Raw genomic sequence first — 19,987 nt, forward strand, 5'->3', positions numbered from 1 at the left:
TTTGAAAAGATTGAATTACCACGTTCAGCTGTATGGCTTTATGATGGAATTGAGATTCAAATAGTGAATACCAGGTTCATAAGTAGTTATAATTAGATTTAAGTTATGTATAAATCTATTGTTATAAATCTATTCTATTCTATAAGCCTATTCCTTAGTCGCCTTTTACGACATTCATGGGAAAGATATGGAGTAGTTCTTATCTTTTACACACGTTTAAGTCCGGTTTTCACAATCCCCAACGTTTGCTGGGGAACCGAACCCATACCTATTGGACGTATACATATCGTGTCGTGTGGTTCCCGTCACCAACAGAAAAAAGAATAGGACCACTCCATCTCTCTCCCATGGATGTCGTAAAAGGCGACTAACTAGGGGTAGGCTTATAAACTTGGGATTCTTCTTTTAGGCGATGGGCTAGCAACCTGTCACTATTTGAACCTAAATTCTATCATTTACCTACCCAAATAGCTGAACGTGGCCTATCGGTCTTTTCAAGACTGTTGGCTCTGTCTATCTCGCAAGGGATATAGACGTGATTATATGTGATGTATGTGAAATGTGATATACATATCATGATGTACATATCTAAGAAAAGAGTAATTGATTTATTAGGTTTCATTCGGTAGGATTTCAACTTGAGCATCAGCTTTTTAGTCAGACACCTTATACGTAGGACCACCGATGTGAAATCAAATGAATTTTGAATTCTCTATCTCATTTAGAATATTTTTTTTGTAGAAGCGAATACAATGTTATAAGACCCGATCAAGTGTTTTCGAAGAATTCGCCAAGCAATTAGACATATTAACGTGGGCGTAATTTCGAACGTAAATCTTTTTTAATCTTTATAAGGAATTTGTTTACGTATTGTTCATAAGGGATTATATCATACTAGCTGTTACGCGTGGCTTTTAACGCCTCTTTCTCGGAACGGTAGGCAGAGATCCATTATGGCGGCCTGTGACAAATAATAGTTACGTTACGACTTGAAAGTGACCGTCAGCTTGACTAACCATTTATGGATTTTTAATACAAAACTTACTAATTGAATAACTTTCGTAAAAAGAGAATTACCTCCAATCGATGTCCTTTTTGAAGTCGGTATATTTTCTAAAACCTTCTCCTTAGTGTAAGAAACACTTTCCTAATAACCGCATTAAAATCAGTTAAGCGAAACGCGAGATAATAGCGGACAGGTCAAACTGAGAATCACCTTTTTTTGAAGGTGGTTGTAAAAGTTTGTTTACAATTTGGGTAGCAATTGTGTTAATATTGTCAAATTTTATGCTTGGTATAATTAATATAACTAACTTTGGAGTTTTTTAACTCGTTGAAATTTAAAAATCACTCTCTTGGTGATATAGCAGAAAAAAAGTACCAGAAAAAGTAATGTCACTTGCGAAGGTCAAATCAATAGCTGTTCTAAACCTCGTGAAAATCAGTCCAGTACTTTGTGAATTTAATCGTTACAAACATACAAAATTACAAATCTTTTCTATTTATTATTAGTGTGGGTGGATATACTCTTAGAAAATTTTTCATCGTAAAAACAATGTATATTATTATAATGGCCTTTCAAATCTCTTTAATAGGCGTAATACCCCTTGATAGGATTAGAAAAATTCTCAAGAGAAAATCAAATTGGTATCTTTTAATGAGCGCCATAATTCGAGATTCAATTTCATTTCTTTTTATTTTTTAACTAATCTACATACATACATATGGTCACGTCTATAACCCTTGTGGGGAAGAGTCAACAGTCTTTAAAAGACTTAGAGCAAGATCCCAGAGCCGTAAGACACAACTTATTTTCTAAAGAATGGATTTTTCGATTCTCAGTAGTCTTTCATGTACTTTTAATACCTGCATGTTTGTGAGACTTGCCCGGTGACACCTGCGCAGGTACCAGGCGAGAAAGGTAACTAAAAATCACAGTTACTTAACTTAAATTTTTATGACTGTTTTTTATATATATTTTATAGACTATTACTATGAAGTCATATCAGAGAAGTCAGACGCTTTCCATGCGCCAGAACTTTTGTCAGACGCTTTAAAGCTCTATCAAAAAAAAATTAACTTAATTTATTTTTAAATGTCTGACTTTTATATATGTTATTCAGATAACTATTACAAAGTTGTATTAAATCAGTCAGACAGTTTGTAATGACCAAACACCCCTTAAACACAAGAATTACTCAGCCTCGAGTATGAGCGCGATAGCACAATGCGCATGCGCGTCAGAGTAAAACATCTAATATTTGAAAAGTGCTTACTGTTTTCAATTTCATATTTTTGCATATCTATTCAAATACGATAAAATTTATAATTAAAATAATAATTAATCATTTTTAAAATAATATAATATATTGCATATAAATAGGGGAAAATGAATTTTTTTGTAGCAATAGCCTTCAAAAAGAATGATTTTTATTTTATTTAAAAAAATATATCTATTATAATAATTTCAATAAAAAAATAATTAATTATGATTAATCAATTGAAAAATTATTTTATTGTCTCTTTATCATCTTCATCATCAAAATATAATAAATGCAGTGGAAATGAGAGCGTTAAGGAGTATGATGGGTGTGAAATTGAGTGACAGGATAAGGAACAGCGTGATAAGGGAATGTTGTGATGTGAAAGAAGATGTAGTTACAGGAATAGAAAAGGGTATGTTAAGATGGTTCGGTCATGTGGAGAGGATGAATGAAAGCAGGTTGACTAAGCAGATATACAAGGAGAGTGTGGAGGGAAAGGTCGGAGTGGGAAGACCTAGACGAACGTATCTTGATCAAATTAAGGACGTCCTGGTAAAGGGTCAGGTCAAAAGTACCCGAAACCGCCGAGCTTGTATGAAGAGAGTTATGAATGTGGACGAAGCGAAAGAAGTATGCAGAGATCGTGGCAAGTGGAAAGAGGTAGTCTCTGCCTACCCCTCCGGGAAAGAGGCGTGATTTTATGTATGTATGTATCATCAAAATAATCATTTGAATTTTCATCATTTATTAAATCTCTATACTGTCCACTCAAGTCATCGTCCTCATCATCAGTTAGATTGTCGTTGCTGGCAGAATTTTCCGTAAAAATAAAATCATAAACAATTAAAAAATAGTATAGTAATAGTAAACCTATAACATATAAATATAAGTGAAAGGCGACTAAAGGATAGGCTTACAAACTTGGGATTCTTTTTTAGGCGATGGGCGAGCAACCTATCACTATTTGAATCATTAAGCCAAATAGCTGAACGTGGCCATTTAGTCTTTTCAAGACTGTTGGTTCTGTCTACCCCGCAAGGGATATAGACGTGACCATATGTATGTAGTCTACTTTAATTTCGACACCACTGCAACGGCTTCGATGGTCCAGTGGTTAGCGCGTGAGACTGTGAAGTTGGCGGTCCGAGTTCGAGTCCCAACAATAACTTAATTTTTATTAAAAATGTTTTTTTTGTGTTGTTTGAGTATTTATTAAAAAAACTGAAAATCAAAATACTACATATAATCATACGGTAAAAATATTTTGTCTGTACATTTAATATTTTGACTGAAACAAATAGAGAATTTTTTTTTACATTTTTTGTCTGTCTGTATCAGACTGTATGATTAAGATTCAACTCGAACTTTACGCGGACGACGTCGCGGGCAACAGCTAGTATGCAATATATTATATTATTTTAAAAATGATTAATTATTATTTTAATTATAAATTTCATCGTATTTGAATAGATATGCAAAAATATGAAATTGAAAACAGTAAGTACTTTTCAAGTATTAGATATTTTACTCTGACGCGCATGCGCATTGTGCTATCGCGCTCATACTCGAGGCTGAGTAATTCTTGTGTTTAAGGGGTGTTTGGTCATTACAAACTGTCTGACTGATTTAATACAACTTTGTAATAGTTATCTGAATTACATATATAAAAGTCAGACATTTAAAAATAAATTAAGTTAATTTTTTTTTGATAGAGCTTTAAAGCGTCTGACAAAAGTTTTGGCGCATGGAAAGCGTCTGACTTCTCTGATATGACTTCAGAGTAATAGTCTATAAAATATATATAAAAATCAGTCATAAAAATTTAAGTTAAGTAACTGTGATTTTTAGTTCCCTTTCTCGCCTGGTACCTGCGCAGGTGTCACCGGGCAAGTCTCACAAACATGCAGGTATTAAAAGTACATGAAAGACTACTGAGAATCGAAAGATCCATTCTTTAGAAAATAAGTTGTGTCTTACGGCTCTGGGATCTTGGACTAACTGATAAGATTAACGTTCAGTTATATGGCTTAATGATAGAATTGAGATTCAAATAGTGAGAGGTTGCTAGCCCATCACCTAAAAAGAATCCCAAGTTTATAAGCCTATCCCGTAGTCGCATTTAACGACATCCATGGGAAAGAGATGGAGTGGTCCTATTCTTTTTTTGTATTGGTGCCGGGAACCACACGGCCCTTAGTGTATGTTTAATATAATTTGTAATGTGCAACCTCTTTTCTGTTTTGATCAGAATGTGTCATAACTGGCCAGTTATAAAAAAGGAAAAAAAAAATTTTAAATGTGCCTTTCTTTCTTTTTTACAATTTTAAATCTAATCTAGTTAATACATAATAAAGAGATCGTGGCAAGTGGAAAGGGAAAGAGGTACTCTCTTCCTACCCCTCCGGGAAAGTGGCGTGATTTTATGTATGTGTGTATGTAATCTAATACCTACATACCGAATTGATTTAAAACTATTGTATCACTAAGTTCAGCGGTTTATTTCATTGCATATTTAAAGGGAAAAAGGCGTGATTTTATGTATGTATGTATGTATATTTATAGTTAATCCAAAGTTCAGTTTTACTTCATACCAAGATCATTTCGATGTTCAAGTTTTACTTTTTATGGAGTGCTTTACCGCCTTCAACAGTGTATCGGTCTAAAGTCAATGAACCTAATCTACATGTCAAATTTAAAACCTCCAGACCCAGCGGTTTTAGCTGTGCTTTGATACATACATACTTACAAAGGCGCAGCGGTAGTACGCTTGTCTGTGATACCGGAGGTCCCGGGTTCGAATCCCGGCCAGGGCATGATGAGAAAAGAACTTTCTCCGATCGGCCTGGGTCTTGGATGTTTATCTATATAAGTATTTATTATAAAATATAGTATCGTTTAGTTAGTATCTCGTAACACAAGTCCCGAACTTACTTCGAGGCTAACTCAATATGTGTAATTTGTCCTGTATATATTTATTTATACATATAGTTGACTATATGTATAAATAAATATATACAGGACAACTCTTTATCACTTGCGGGGTAGATAGAGCCAAAAAAGTGGGTTGAATTCCGTAGAATGACACGCCACAATGGTTTTTAAAGGTTATGAATACTGCATATGTGTAGGTAATCATAATGGTAGGTCAAGTCAAGCTGGCCTAGGGTTGTTCTCTACTTAATAATCTATACATACATATAATCACGTCTATATTCCTTGCGGAGTAGACAGAGCCTTGTCTTGAAAAGACTCATGGGCCACGTTTAGCTGTTTGGCTAAATGATAGAATTAAGATTCAAATAGTGACAGGACAAAACCTCGATTCCATTATAAATTCATCCAACCAAACGTGACCTTCGAGATTATTGGCTCTGACTTCCCCGTTAATGATGAAGACGTGAGTATATTTATGCACAGTAGAAATCAAAATCACCATTCTAACATTGTGCCACGCACCTGAGTTTTAAGTATTTGCGAGACTTTTGTCTCTGTCTACCCCGTAAGTGATGTAAATGTGAATATGTGTATGTGTGTATGTGTTGAAAATCATAAGTCGGCAACCCTAGGTGCGTCCACTGAATCAGCCGATTCGAAATAGGCAGTGTTTATGCAATGTGTTGCACAACAGCTGACTAAGAGAGAATACTTACCTTTTGTTGAATACTGTCCGCAATTATCGCGATTAAAACGAAACAGTTTGGACAAGTTATTATTATATGGTCTTATTAACATGTTTAAAATAATTAATCCATATCCGCACTCATATCTATAGGTACTAATATTATAAATCTGAAGAGTTTGTTTGTTTGTTTGTTTGAACGCGCTAATCTCAGGAACTACTGGTTCGAATTGAAAAAATATTTTTGTGTTGAATAGACCATTTCTCGAGGAAGGCTTTAGGCTATATAACATCACGCTGCAACTATTAGGAGCGACGAAATAATGGAAAATGTGAATAAAAATAAAAAATAACAATAGGACCACTCCATCTCTTTCTCATCGATGTCATAGGCTTATAAATTTGGGATTCTTTTAGCAACCTGTCACTGTTTGAATCTCAATTCTATCATTAAACCAAATAGCTGAACGTGGCCTATCAGTCTCTTCAAGACAAGCCTATAAACCTATCCCTTAGTCGTCTTTTATGACATCCACGGGAAAGAGATAGAGTGGTCCTATTCTTTTTCATTGGTGCCGGGAACCACACGGCACTAAAAATATGATCATTATACACAATAAATTTTTATCAAATTTATGTAATGGTATTTTAATATCTCCACACATGGAAGAGTCCATATTTTACGATCGGCGCGGGATTAATATAATGCATGTTTTTTGAAGACATACCAAATTGCTTTCAAGATGAGTCGTAATAAAAAGCGCAGTTTATATCATTACAAGACTTGTAAGAATAATTTTATTGCTTCCAAACTGCATAACTTGTTCGTGTCGCGAGCCACCGAATTAATAATCCATACCAATATGATAAATGCGTCTGTCTGTTACGTTTTTACGACTTAACCAGCAATTTTTATGACACTTTGTATTTTTACATACATATATATATAGTCACGACTATATCCCTTGCGGGGTAGACAGAGCCAACAGTCTTGAACAACAGAAAGGCCACGTTCAGCTGCTTGGCTCTCAGCTCTTTGTTTTTTCTTCTCTTACTCTGACAATCACTACTACGTGCATACATACATTTATTCACGTCTATATCCCTTGCGGGATAGACAGAGCCAACAGTCTTGAAGAGACTGATACGCCATGTTCAGCTGTTTGGCTTTATGATACAATTGAGATACAAGTAGTGATACGTTGCTAGCCTATCGCCTAAAAGAAGAATCCAGAGTTTAGAAGCCTATCCCTTAGTCGCCTTTTACGACATCCATGGGAAAGATATGGAGTTGTCCTATTCTTATTCTTTTGGTGCCGGGAACCACACGGCACTAATATAACACATCTTCGTTTGTGATTTTTTTCCATCTATTTGTTTATGACAACTATGTCTACTACTAAAAATTTGTAGGAACTAACCTACATTTTTTTGTGAACTAAAACACAAGACGTATTAACGTGTCAGACAATTCCACGCGTACGAAGTCGCAGACAAATACTAGTTAATAATGAAGGTGGCTTGTCACAAAAAAAAAACATAGCTTTAAGAATCCGACTGTATCTCACTAAGATAGCGTGTCGGACCGCGGGCCCTTTACTAACAATAAATTTATTTTTTATCTATACTAACGCCGATCCATTATTCACGGACAGACACAGAAACCTTTTAAACTTAGATAAACTTCGGCTAGTTGATACTAGAGTCCAAAAAATGAATTTAATTTCTTACATACGTACATATGATCACGTCTGTATCCCTTGTGGGGTAAACAGAGCCAACAGTCTTAATAAGACTGATCGGCCACGTTCAGCTATTTGGCTTAATGATCGAATTGAGATTCAAATAGTGACAGGTTGCTAGCCCATCGCCTAAAAGAGGAATCCCAAGTTTATAAGCCTCTCCCTAAGTCGCCTTTTACGACATCCGTGGGAAAGAGATGGAGTGGTCCTATTCTTTTTTGTAATGGTGCCGGGAACCACACGGCACAAACGGAATTTAGTTTCGTTTGTCAAAAACTTAGTGTAATGTTGAGTACACTTTTGGCGGTTACTTTGAGTAGGAAACTGTAATAAAGCCTTGTTTTAATTGTAGCCGTGCCGTGTGGTTCCCGTCGCAAATAAAAAAAAGAATAGAACCACTCCATTTTGCTCCAATGGATGTCGTAAAAAGCGACTAAAGGATATGCTTATAAACTTAGGATTCCTATTAGAATCTCAATTCTATCAATAAGCCAAACAGCTGATCGTGGCCTTTCTATCTCTTTATGACTGTTGGCTCTGTCTAACCCGCAACGGATATAGATATGCACGTATATTTTCTGAATGCCAGACCGGCATAGAATAAATACAAAAACATGTGTAATTCAATTTTCTATAACAATAACTTTTCATCCGATTCGATTTCGTTCAATATTTATTTCCAATTTATTTTATCTCGTTATTCAATTATACTTACCGGCCTTTGTGGCGCAGCGGTAGTACGTTTGTCTGTGACACCGGAGGTCCCGGGTTCGAATCCCGGCCCGGGCATGATGAGAAAATAACTTTTCCTAATTGCCCCGGGGTTTTGGATGTTTATCTATATAAATATTTATTATAAAATATAGTATCGTTGGGTTAGTATCTCGTATCACAAGTTTCGAACTTACTTCGAGGCTAATTCAATCAGTGTAATTTGTCTCGTATATATTTATTTATTAATTACTTACATTAGCTGTGCCCGCGACTTCGTTCGCGTGGAATAGTTATTTTGGGCATCATTGAAGCCCTCAAGGATAAAATAATTTTCTGCCGTTTTTTTCACATTTTCCATTATATCTTCGCTCCTCATAGTTGCAGCGTGATGTTATACAGCCTAAAGCCTTCCTCGATAAATGGTCTATTCAACGCAAGAAGAATTTTTCAATTCGAACCAGTACTTCCTGAGATTAGCACGTTCATACAAACAAACTCTTCAGCTTTATAATATTAGTATAGATTTGTTATACTTAGAAATTCTTCATACAGATTACAAGTGTTTTCATTCATTGAATAGTTTTCTATTAGATATTGTTTGACCACATACTTTCTGACCGCTTACAACACGAGTAGGCCGGGTATGTGGGAATAAAATCTGATTAGGAACGGGTTATGGCGTAATGTAACACGAAACGACATAATTTAACAGAGACGATGTGCTTTTTCTATTGATATATTCTATGGCTGCACGGATATTAAGCCGAATAGCTGAACGTGGCCATTTAGTCTTCAAGACCGTTGGCTCTGTCTACCCCGCATGGGATATGGACGTGACCATATGTATGTATGTATGCACGGATATTTATTTAAAAAAAAACTGTCTGTCCCATAGAGAAACGTTATCGTACCAATCGTTTTAATAAATTTTGTTCATACATTAGTTATTATATTTAAAAAAAATTACCCAACTAATAATTAAATGACAATTTCTTAATTAGTCACCTACATACATACCTCTCAATCACATATTTTTCACTTACGGGGTACGAAGAGTCAACAGGTCGTGACCACGGTCAGCTGTATGGTTTAATGGTGGAATTCAGATTCTAATGGTGACGTTGCTATTTCATTGCTCAAAAGCAGAAGAATCTCAAGTTTATAAGCCTATCAGTTTATAAGTTTGTTGTTAAATTGATGTCCGGTGAAAATGCTGCTGTGTAGTTTGTTCCGCCGCTTCTTCTACAGATGCTCTTTGGAAGCGGTGGTAGTTATAATTAGATTTAAGTGATGTGACGTCAATAAGTAATGCTTTGTACCATCTAATTTTGAAAATAAATCTAATCTATTCCATTATAACCCTCAGTCGCCTTTTACGAATTTTATGGGAAATAGATGGAGTGCCCAGGAAGCAGTCAGCACTTAGAAAATTGTCTCTAATAAATAAATGTCCCGTTTTAAACCATGTTTAAACTTAAAATTATTTTGCATACCGTAAGTCTTCGCGCCAAATATGGTTGATACAGAGGAGATGACTGTTTGTGGTCCAAATTACAAGCTGAGAGAATATTAGAAGCTGCTTGGCGGTCGATTGTTAAGGTGTGTGGTTGAAATGCGCGGTGTGCGAAGACACAGGTTCAGAATCCATCTCCGCCGCGTACCAATGAATATTTTTGTAAAGAACTGAACTTACATTAGTTTGAATACCAACCGATGCTAATGCATTTCGGTTATACGAACCCAATCATGGGAGGAGCGCGCTGATCTCGCGTTTATTCTCCTTATCCTTTCTTGATTCCCTACAAAATCTCTTTATTTCTGTCGTAAAAGGCGACTAAGAAATAGGCTTTTAAGCTTGACATACTTCTATTAGGCGATGGGCTAGCAACCTGTCACTATTTGAATTTCAATTCAATCATTAAGGCACACATCTGAAAGTAGCCAATCAGTCTTTTCAAGACTGTTGGCTTTGTATAACTCGCAAGGGGTGCAGACGAGATTATATGTATACTAGCTGTGCACGCTACTTCGTCCGTGTGGAATAGTTTTTTTTGGGCATCATTGAAGCCCTCAAGGATGAATAATTTTCCCCGTTTTTTTTTCACATTTTCCATCATTTGTTCGCTCTTAATAGTTGCAGCGTGATATTACTCTTATAGCCTAGCCTTCCTCGATAAATGGTCTATTCAACACAAAAATATTTTTTTAATTCGAACCAGTAGTTTCTGAGATTAGCGCGTCCAAGCAAACTAACTCTTCAGCTTTATAATATTATATGTATATACGTATGTTATTTCTGTACTATTCACTCTCTTTTCTAGAGGAGGACCGAGGATATATATTGCGCGTCGCGTAAACACAAAATAACATAGTGGTCGCCTTAATCTATAATTTTTTTATCACGAAGTCTTCCGAATATTATCGGTTCGAGGGGTCTAAACCGTTTGCGCTTATAACTTGAGGCAGCCTTCTTTGGAAACAAATAGTCAGACATATATGGAAGGTAGTCGTAGATCAGATTAAATCTGGCGCCACTTTTTTGTTATTACTAGCTGTTTCCTGTGACTTAGTCCGCATTAAAGCAATATATGACCCCTGTATTGGTAGGGAGAGATTTGTTTTTATATACCAGTATTTTATTTAGACTTACCCAAACTAACCTCAGAAATTCGCATTCAAATCAGAGCAATCGTTTTCAAGTGATGCAAGTGCGTAGCAATATACATACATACATACATATAATCACGTCTATATCCCTTGCGAGGTAGACAGAGCCAACAGTCTTGAAAACACTGATAGGCCACGTTCAGCTGTTTGGCTTACTGATACATACATACATACATACATATAATCACGTCTATATCCCTTGCGGGGTAGACAGAGCCAACAGTCCTGAGCGGACTGATAGGCCACGTTCAGCTATTTGGCTTTAAGATAGACTTGAGATTCGAATAGTGACAAGTTGCTAGCCTATCGCCTAAAAAAAGAATCTCAAGTTTGTAAGCCTATCCCTTAGTCGCCTTTTACGACATCCATGGGAAAGAGATGGAGTGGTCCTATTCTTTTTTGTATTGGTGCCGGGAACCACACGGCACGTAGAAACAAACTCGTATATAAAGACACAGGCACACACTATATCTTTTTCTTCGGCTTGGAAGCTTGTGATTCAGCTCATTGTCTTGTCTTAGTGTCTTCATCATATTTACGGGGAAGGGAAAGTGTGCCGTGTGGTATTTCTGGTATTGAGTCAATATTGAGCGGTAGCGTCATCACGGTTGACTTTGATATTGACTGTCTTAGTTGAAATCATGGACAAAATTGCATGTTTATGCTATCCATCGTTAAGGAGATCAGTTCAATCAAGTCATTTAATAAAAAAAGCGTAGTAAAAAAGGCCTAGTCACGACTGTCTTTGATATTACATACATACATACATATGGTCACGTCTATATCCCTTGCGGGGTAGACACTAGCCGTGCACGCGACTTCGTCCGCGTGGAATAGTTATTTTAGGCATCATTGAAGCCCTTAAGGATGAATAATTTTCCCCGTTTTTTTTCACATTTTCCATTATTTCTTTGCTTCTTATAGTTGCAGCGTGATGTTATATATATGTTATAAAGCCTTCTTTGATAAATGGTCTATTCAACCCAAAAAAAATTTTTCAATTTGAACTAGGTACTACCGTCAGTTTCAATTCCACATTCGCTAGTACTTACCACTTCTACGGTCGAATAATATTTTTCAATAAATAAGCAAAATTTAAAAGCTATTTTCAGACTATAAAGACAATCGTTTTATACATTTTATTTGTTACAGCCGCCACGAACCCCAACCCTCGGGGTTCGAGGTCGGAATGTCCGTTAGATGGCAGTATCCGATAATGAAACTCGCAATGGTTTTCCACGACGATGTCCTTATATACGTCGGGACACACTCGCTTGTCAATGATTTAAGAATAAGCCTTCATCTTTCCTATATTTTTATCTCAGTTTTTTGATAACATTTTCTGGATTAAAACCAGTTAAATGTTAGTTTAAATTATTTATTGGGTTGCATCTTAAATTATTAGTTACTTGACTGGGACTCAAGAATAAATTAACATAAGTACATACATATAGTCACGTCTACATCCCTTGCGGGGTAGGCAGCGCCGAGAGTCTTGTAAATATTGACAGGCCACGTTCAGCTGTGTGGAAGATAAAATATCAAAATGACATTTCTGACAGTGGTGGCTGTCAGATTTAATCATATAAATAACTTTCAAAAATCTATACTATAATATTATAAAGCTGAAGAGTTTGTTTGTTTGTTTGAACGAGCTAATCTGTGGAACTACTGGTTCGTATTGAAAAATACTTTTTGTGTTGAATAGACCATTTATCGCGGAAGGCCCAAGGCTTCTTATCATCACGCTGCAACTTTTAGGAGCGTTGAAGTAATGGAAAATGTGAAAAAAAAGGGGAAAACTATTCATCCTTAAGGGGTTTCAATGATGACCAAAATAACTATTCCACGCGGATGAAGTCGCGGGCACAGCTAGTTAAAAATAAATATTTAAGAAACGAACGTAATGATGGTACGGAATCTTCCGTGTAGTGTGTGCGCGAGTCCGAATTGCACTTGGCCGGCTTTTTTTAACACTTTTTATGATTCCATCCTCTAACAAAATTTTTGATTGGTTACTCACTTAACTTTAATGAGTAACAGTAAATGTTAAAGTATAACATTTAACTGGTTTTATCCAGTAAATGTTTGATAAAAATAAAATCTTTTCACAGCATGTAAGTGATAACTGTTATACAGACGCCATGAATATTTTGTATCGCCCTCAGGAGGAAACCATTGCGCGTTTTAATACGGAATACCGCCATCTGCCGTGGAAATATCAAAACTTTTCCGTTTTATTATTTAATGCTGTCTATATTCATACCCCAATCTGGTAACATAATGAAAATTAATAGTGTGTATTAACAGCTTAATTTATTGCGGATATTGTAAAAAACAATCAAGGGAATGGCTTATAAACTTGGGAATCTTCGTAATCTGTGTTCTGTCCTTTTATCTCGATAAAAAACTATACTCTGCAGAAACTTCAAGACTGTTGGCTCTGTCTACCCCGCAAGGGATATAGACGTGACTATATGTATGTATGTATAATTTACAGTCTGGAGAAGACCATAGGGTACCTTTCATCCCGGAGTTTTGCGAAAAACCCGCATACTATTGTAGTTGGCGCTAAATTCGCGTACCTACCGTAAATGCGATAAAATCCAGTATCATAAATGCGAAAGTAAGTTTGTTTGTTACCTCTACACGCGTTATCTACTGAATTAAAATTCTTGAAATTTAGCGTATTTACAATTAAATCCGAAGAAGAAATTAGGGCAGCCCTATCATTACGGTAAAAACTATTTACGCAAATCCAAAGGGAGGTACCCTTTGGATTTGCGTAAAAACCTGCGATCATTTTGTAGGTGGCGTTAAAATCGCGCGAACCAAACTGCAGCTTAACCTGCAATACACAACGAAGCATTTATCTGGTGTGACGCAGTAAACGCTCTATAAAAAAATTTATTTATTGTATGTATGTAAGTGATATCATATTTTAATACGACATAGTTAAGTATAGATTTTCGAAACATAAACCATAGCGCGTTTTATTACGGAATAGTGCCATCTAACGGAATTCTTTTTTGCAAAGTAATTAGTTAATTGAAATTGCATCTATTTTCTTGTACTCATTTATTAACCAAATATAAAGGCGCACACCGTAAAATACTAACATACATATAATCCCGTCTCTATCACATGCGGGGTAGACAGAGCCAACAGACTGAAAGACCACGTTCAGCTGTATGGCTTAATGATAGAATTGAGATTTAAATAGTGACAGGTTGTATATAAGCCTGCCCCTTAGTCGCCTTTTACGACATCCATAGGAAAGAGAGTGGTTCTATTCGTTTTTCTTTTGGTGCCAAGAACACGACATCAAGTCGAATATTTAGTAAGTTATGATAAAAATAAATGGTTTTAAACATAATCGATGTCTCCTAAACCAAATCATCAGAAAATAAGGGTTATATATTTTTTTTATTTTAAGTTAGTTTTTAATTAGTTTATTTTAAATTATGAATGTGTCTAATTATGTCTCACAAATTCTAATTTAGCAATAAACATAACTTATTCCCAGCAGATAAAAATTTCGATCATATAAGTAGTTTTATATATTTTTTATTTCCCATGGATGTCGTAAAAGGCGACTTAGGGATAGGCTTACAAACTTGGGATTCTTTTCTTAGGCGATGGGCTAGCAACCTGTCACTATTTGAATCTCGATTCTTTCCTTAAGCCAAATATCTGAGCGTGGCCATTCAGTCTTTTCAAGACTCTTAGCTCTTTCTACCCCCCAAGGGATATAGACGTGACCATATGTATTTACTACGCTTTTTTAAATAACATCTGACTTAACATTCTATTTCGGTTTTTCTTTTTTTCTAAGTGGCCAGTTTCAGTCATGAATTGTTTGATCATCTACTGAATTAATTCTTCTTGAAATATCACGTATAAGTATATCATTCACAGAATCTCCAAGACTGTTGGCTCTGTCTATCCCGCAAGGAATATAGACGTGACTATATGTATGTATCATTTACAGCCTTGAGAAGGCCATATACTTTCATCCCGGAAAGATCTATAGTTCCCGTGGGATTTTAGAAAAAACTGTATTCTTTAATCGGTGGCGCTAAATTCGTTGCCTTTTGTTGGTGACGTTTAATTCGTAGCTAATTGCTGGTGCTAATTTCGTCGCAGTTCTTTTTAGTTTGGTGTTAAATTAGAATAGTTCACTTTTTGTTGCGCTAAATTCACGCGGGCGAAGTTGCAGGTGAAGGTTAGTTGGTTCCTAAAGGAAGTATGAATGTATGTATGTACGTACGTACATATATGATTAATTAAAATAGTATATGGTCCATGAAGTACCTATTCGTTCACAATGCAATTTCTACATTAAGACATTGATAAGCAACATGCCAATTTAATCTTAGCCCACTCCATTAAAGGAGTTTATTGGATTGGTGTATAGTACTATCATCATGTAATGTCTGGAAAAATATAACATAGCATACAATCACGTCTATATACCCCGCGGGGTAGACAGAGCCAACAGTCATCAAAAGACTGAACTGATTGTCTTTGTGCCGTGTGTTTCCTGGCTCTAAAGAATATGATTCCCATGGATGCCCTGGGAGATGTGATGGTGATGACTAAGGGAAAAGGCACATTTCAACTCTAGAACAGCTTTTACCATGCATAAATATGAGTTAGGTTTCGCCGCAAAGGACCGTGATGACGAAAGGGTACTGTGTGGTTCCATTAAATAATAGGACCACTTCATCTCTTTCCCATTGATGTCGTAAAAGGCGACTTAGGCTTGTAGGCGATTGGCTAGCAACCTGTCACTATTTGAATCTCAATTCTATTGTTAAGCAACACAGCTGAATGTGGCCTATCAGTATTTTTAAGACCCTGTTGGCTCTGCCTACGCCGCAAGGATATAGACGAGACTATAAGTATGTATGTATAGCATATTCATGTTAATTTGTTTTCCAACATAATAAGCTAATGAAATCATACATAAACCCTAAAATAACGTGCATAATTTGATTTTTAAACTAACATTTAACTGGTTTTACCCAGAAAATGTTATCAAAAAATTGAGAGAAAATATAGGAAAGATGAAGGCTTATTCTTAAATCATTGACAAGCGATCGTGTCCCGACGTATATAAGGAAATCGTCGTGGAAAACCATTGCGAGTTTCATTATCGGATACTGCCATCTAACGGACATTCCGACCTCGAACCCCGAGGGTTGGGGTTCGTGGCGGCTGTAACAAATAAAATGTATGTACACCGATGTCTTTATACTACAACGAAATTTAAACCCTGTGTGAACAATTAAACTTATAAATATTAACGTTAATAATAATACACACATTTATACCTACACTTACATAAAACAGTTACTTAGTAAAATTGTATTAAACAAAATTAACATTTAGACTCAGTTAATATTTGTACTATTAATAATAATTAAGCTTTAATGGTGTACTACGTTAACTTAAATACTTGTTATTTTTGAAGAGCGCGGGATCTCCTAACACAGGTTATTCCTTACTTAAAAGGAGATCTCGGTTACAAATATGTTTGATAAATATAAAGAAATAAAAAATAAATTATAAAAATTGTAATTGACGATGTCATGAACTGATTTGACGTACAAACATATATACGCGTTTATATCCCTTGCAGGGTAGACAGAGCCATCGGTCTTGAAAATACTGCTGTTAGGCTCAATGATAGAAATGAGATTCAATTCGTGACAGGTTGGCTAGCCCGTCGCCTAAAAGAATTCTAAGTTTGTAAGCATTTTCCCTTAGTCGCCTTTTACGATATCCACGGGAACGAGATGTAGTGGTGCTGTTCTTTGGTTTGTTGGTGTAGGGGACCACGCGTCAATATAATTCAATTCAATCATGGTCAAGTCAAATCATTTGACTTGACGATGATTGTATGATATTGTCATAAAATTGATACAGGGGATCTGTCCAACAGATGCTTAAAATGTCTTTGCTTTGCTTTGTAATGTCTGTTTAAAAAACAAATGCTTCCATTTGTTGCTGTTTTCTGAGATCAGATTGGTGTAAAATTCGTATAAAAAAAAAAACAATAAAAAAAATTTAAAAAAAAAGAAGGAAAACGATCACTACATCTCTATCCCATGTATGTCGTAAAAGACGACTAAGGGATAAGGCTTATAAGCTTTGGATTCTACATTTAGGCGATGGGCTAGGACCTGTCACTATTCGAATCTCAATTCTATCATCAAACCAAAAAGCTGAACGAGGCCTATCACGCTTTTGATGACTATTAGCTTTGGTGACTATATGTATGTATGTAATGTGTTTAATTTATAAATGAAATTGAAGTTCTGCGAAGAAAAAGGTCCAGGTGTACCTGTGCTACAGATAACTAATCCCCTCCCTTGGCATTTTGGGTGTTAGGTATTACACATTAGGTTATATTTACCATTAGTTTAACTACCTATATTTTTCTACTAACACAATCGTAGATTCTATGCATACATATGTATGTATGGGAACGTACAGTCCCGTAAGGGATAAAGACGTGATCATATGTACATACATATGATCACGTCTTTATCCCTTACGGGGTATACAGAGCCAGAGTCTTGAAGACTGATAGGCCACGCTCAGCTGTTTGGCTTAATGACAGAAATCAGATTCAAATAGTGACGGGTTGCTAGCCCATCGCCTAAAAGAAGAATCACAAGTTTATAAGCCTATCCCTTAGTCGCCTTTTACGACATCCATAGGAACGAGATGGAGTGGACCAATTTTTTTTTTTATTGGTGCCGGGAACCACACGGCATATTTTCGGATTCTATCCATGTTGATATATTATAACTATACGGGCTGTCAGGCTGATGTCCAGTGTGTGTGATGTGTGTGTGTTGGAGAGTGTACTTACTAACTGTATGGTGTATAGGTATGTAACAATTAATACATACATACATATAATCACATCTATATCCCTTGCGGGGTAGGCAGAGCCAACAGTCTTGTAAAGACTGATAGGCCACGTTCAGCTATTTGGCTTTAAGATTAATACAATATACAAAAATTTCTCCCCCACCTCTTAAGGGTGCAAATACATGAATGTCAGCTTTGTGTATGGAGAACGAAGTGAACGAAGTCGCGGTACACAGCTAGTGTGTTTATATTCGTTACCAGTTTGGAGTGGACCTTAACATAATGTTTTTGGCATTGCCTTGCTACGCCTTATGTGCCGTGTGACTCACGCACTATGCGAACACGTACAGTCAACATCATATAAGTGTTATAGGATATGTTTATTATTAAATAAGAAATATTACTTACTAGAGGCCGCCCGCGACTTCGTCCGCATGGAAACCCTATCAATCCCGCGGGAACTCTGGGATAAAAAGTAGCCTATGTGTTATTCTGGGTCTTCAGCTACCTACATACCAAATTTCATGGTAATCGGTTCAGTAGTTTTTGCGTGAAAGAGTAACAAACATCCATACATCCATACAAACTTTCGCCTTTATAATAGTAGTAGGATTTAATTTTTTTTACATACATACATATTTTCACGTCTATATCCCTTGCGGGGTAGACAGAGCCAACAGTCTTGAAAAGCTGAATGGCGACGTTCAGGTATTTGGCTTAACGATAGAATTGAGATCCAACTAGTGACAGGTTGCTAGCCCATCGCCTAAAAAAGAATCCCAAGTTTGTTAGCCTATCCCTTAGTCGCTTTTTACGACATCCATGGGAAAGAGATGGAGTGGTCCTATTCTTTTTTATATTGGTGCCGGGAGCCACACGGCACAGATAGGTCGTAATTTCTTTTTTGTTGTAAATTATATCTTTACGAGAATAAAAGTATAAAAACAAAAAAAAAAATGTAATAGTTAGTTAAGTGCCGTGTGGTTTACGGCAGCAAAAGAATAGGATCACTCCATTTCTTTACTGTGGAAGTCGTGTCGTGTACTCTGTGAAAATCTTTTTTTTTTTTCCTTTTTTTAATTACATATCTTTGTTTTTTAAAACAGAGTGCGTAACAACTATTGCATTATATATTTGTTTATACTTTTTACATACACTATATATTTTTTTACATTATTCACGTCAATATCCCGTGCGGGGTAGACTGAGCTAACAGTCTTGAACAGACTGATTGGCCATTGTGCCGTGTGGTTCCCGGTACCAATAAAAAAATATTACGACAACTCCATATCTTTCCTTTGAATGTCGTAAACGAGTGAGTGAAAGGCTAATAATCTTGGGATTTTTCTTACAGGTAATGGGCTAACAACCTGTCACTATTTGAATTTTAAATTCTATCATTTTGCCATACAGCTGAACATTTTTTTCAAGATTATTGGCTCTGTCTACCCTGCAAGGGATATAGACGTGACTATATGTATATGTTTGACATCGGCTACTGTACATTTTTATTCGTTATTTATGATATAAGTTTGATAAGGGAGACTAATAAGTTATATTATGTTGCGAACTGTACCAAGACATTTATTTCTAAGCGTAACCTACTTGCATAAGGAGTTCAACGATAATTAAACGAGTTTGGATTGTTTTAGGCCCTGATAAAAAAGAAGGGTGCTAATTGTAAATTAATTGAGTAAGAGTTTTTTTATCTCTCTACTTCTAAGATCGAGTGATTCTATATTTTTCTTTGTTTTTGATACAATAATCGTCGAGCCAGTGCTTAGATAGGAAATTGGTAATATATATATTTAAATTATTATTTTCAAGAAATAAAAAAAATGGCTGTAGTACAACATTTATAAATAGATGGCGCTGAAAATAATTGCGAGGTCTGCGTACGCGGCGAACATAGATATTGAAATCATAATAGTGAATAGAAATGCCTTGTGATTCCCAGCACTAATACAAAAAAGAATAGGACCACCCCATCTCTTTCCCGTGGGTGTTGTAAAAGGCAACTAAGGGATATGCTTATAAACTAGGGGTTCTTTTTTAGGCGTTGGGCTAGCAACCTGTCGCTGTTTGATTCTCAATTA

This window comes from Amyelois transitella, chromosome Z (assembly GCF_032362555.1).
Source record: "Amyelois transitella isolate CPQ chromosome Z, ilAmyTran1.1, whole genome shotgun sequence".
NCBI classification, from domain to species: domain Eukaryota; kingdom Metazoa; phylum Arthropoda; class Insecta; order Lepidoptera; family Pyralidae; genus Amyelois; species Amyelois transitella.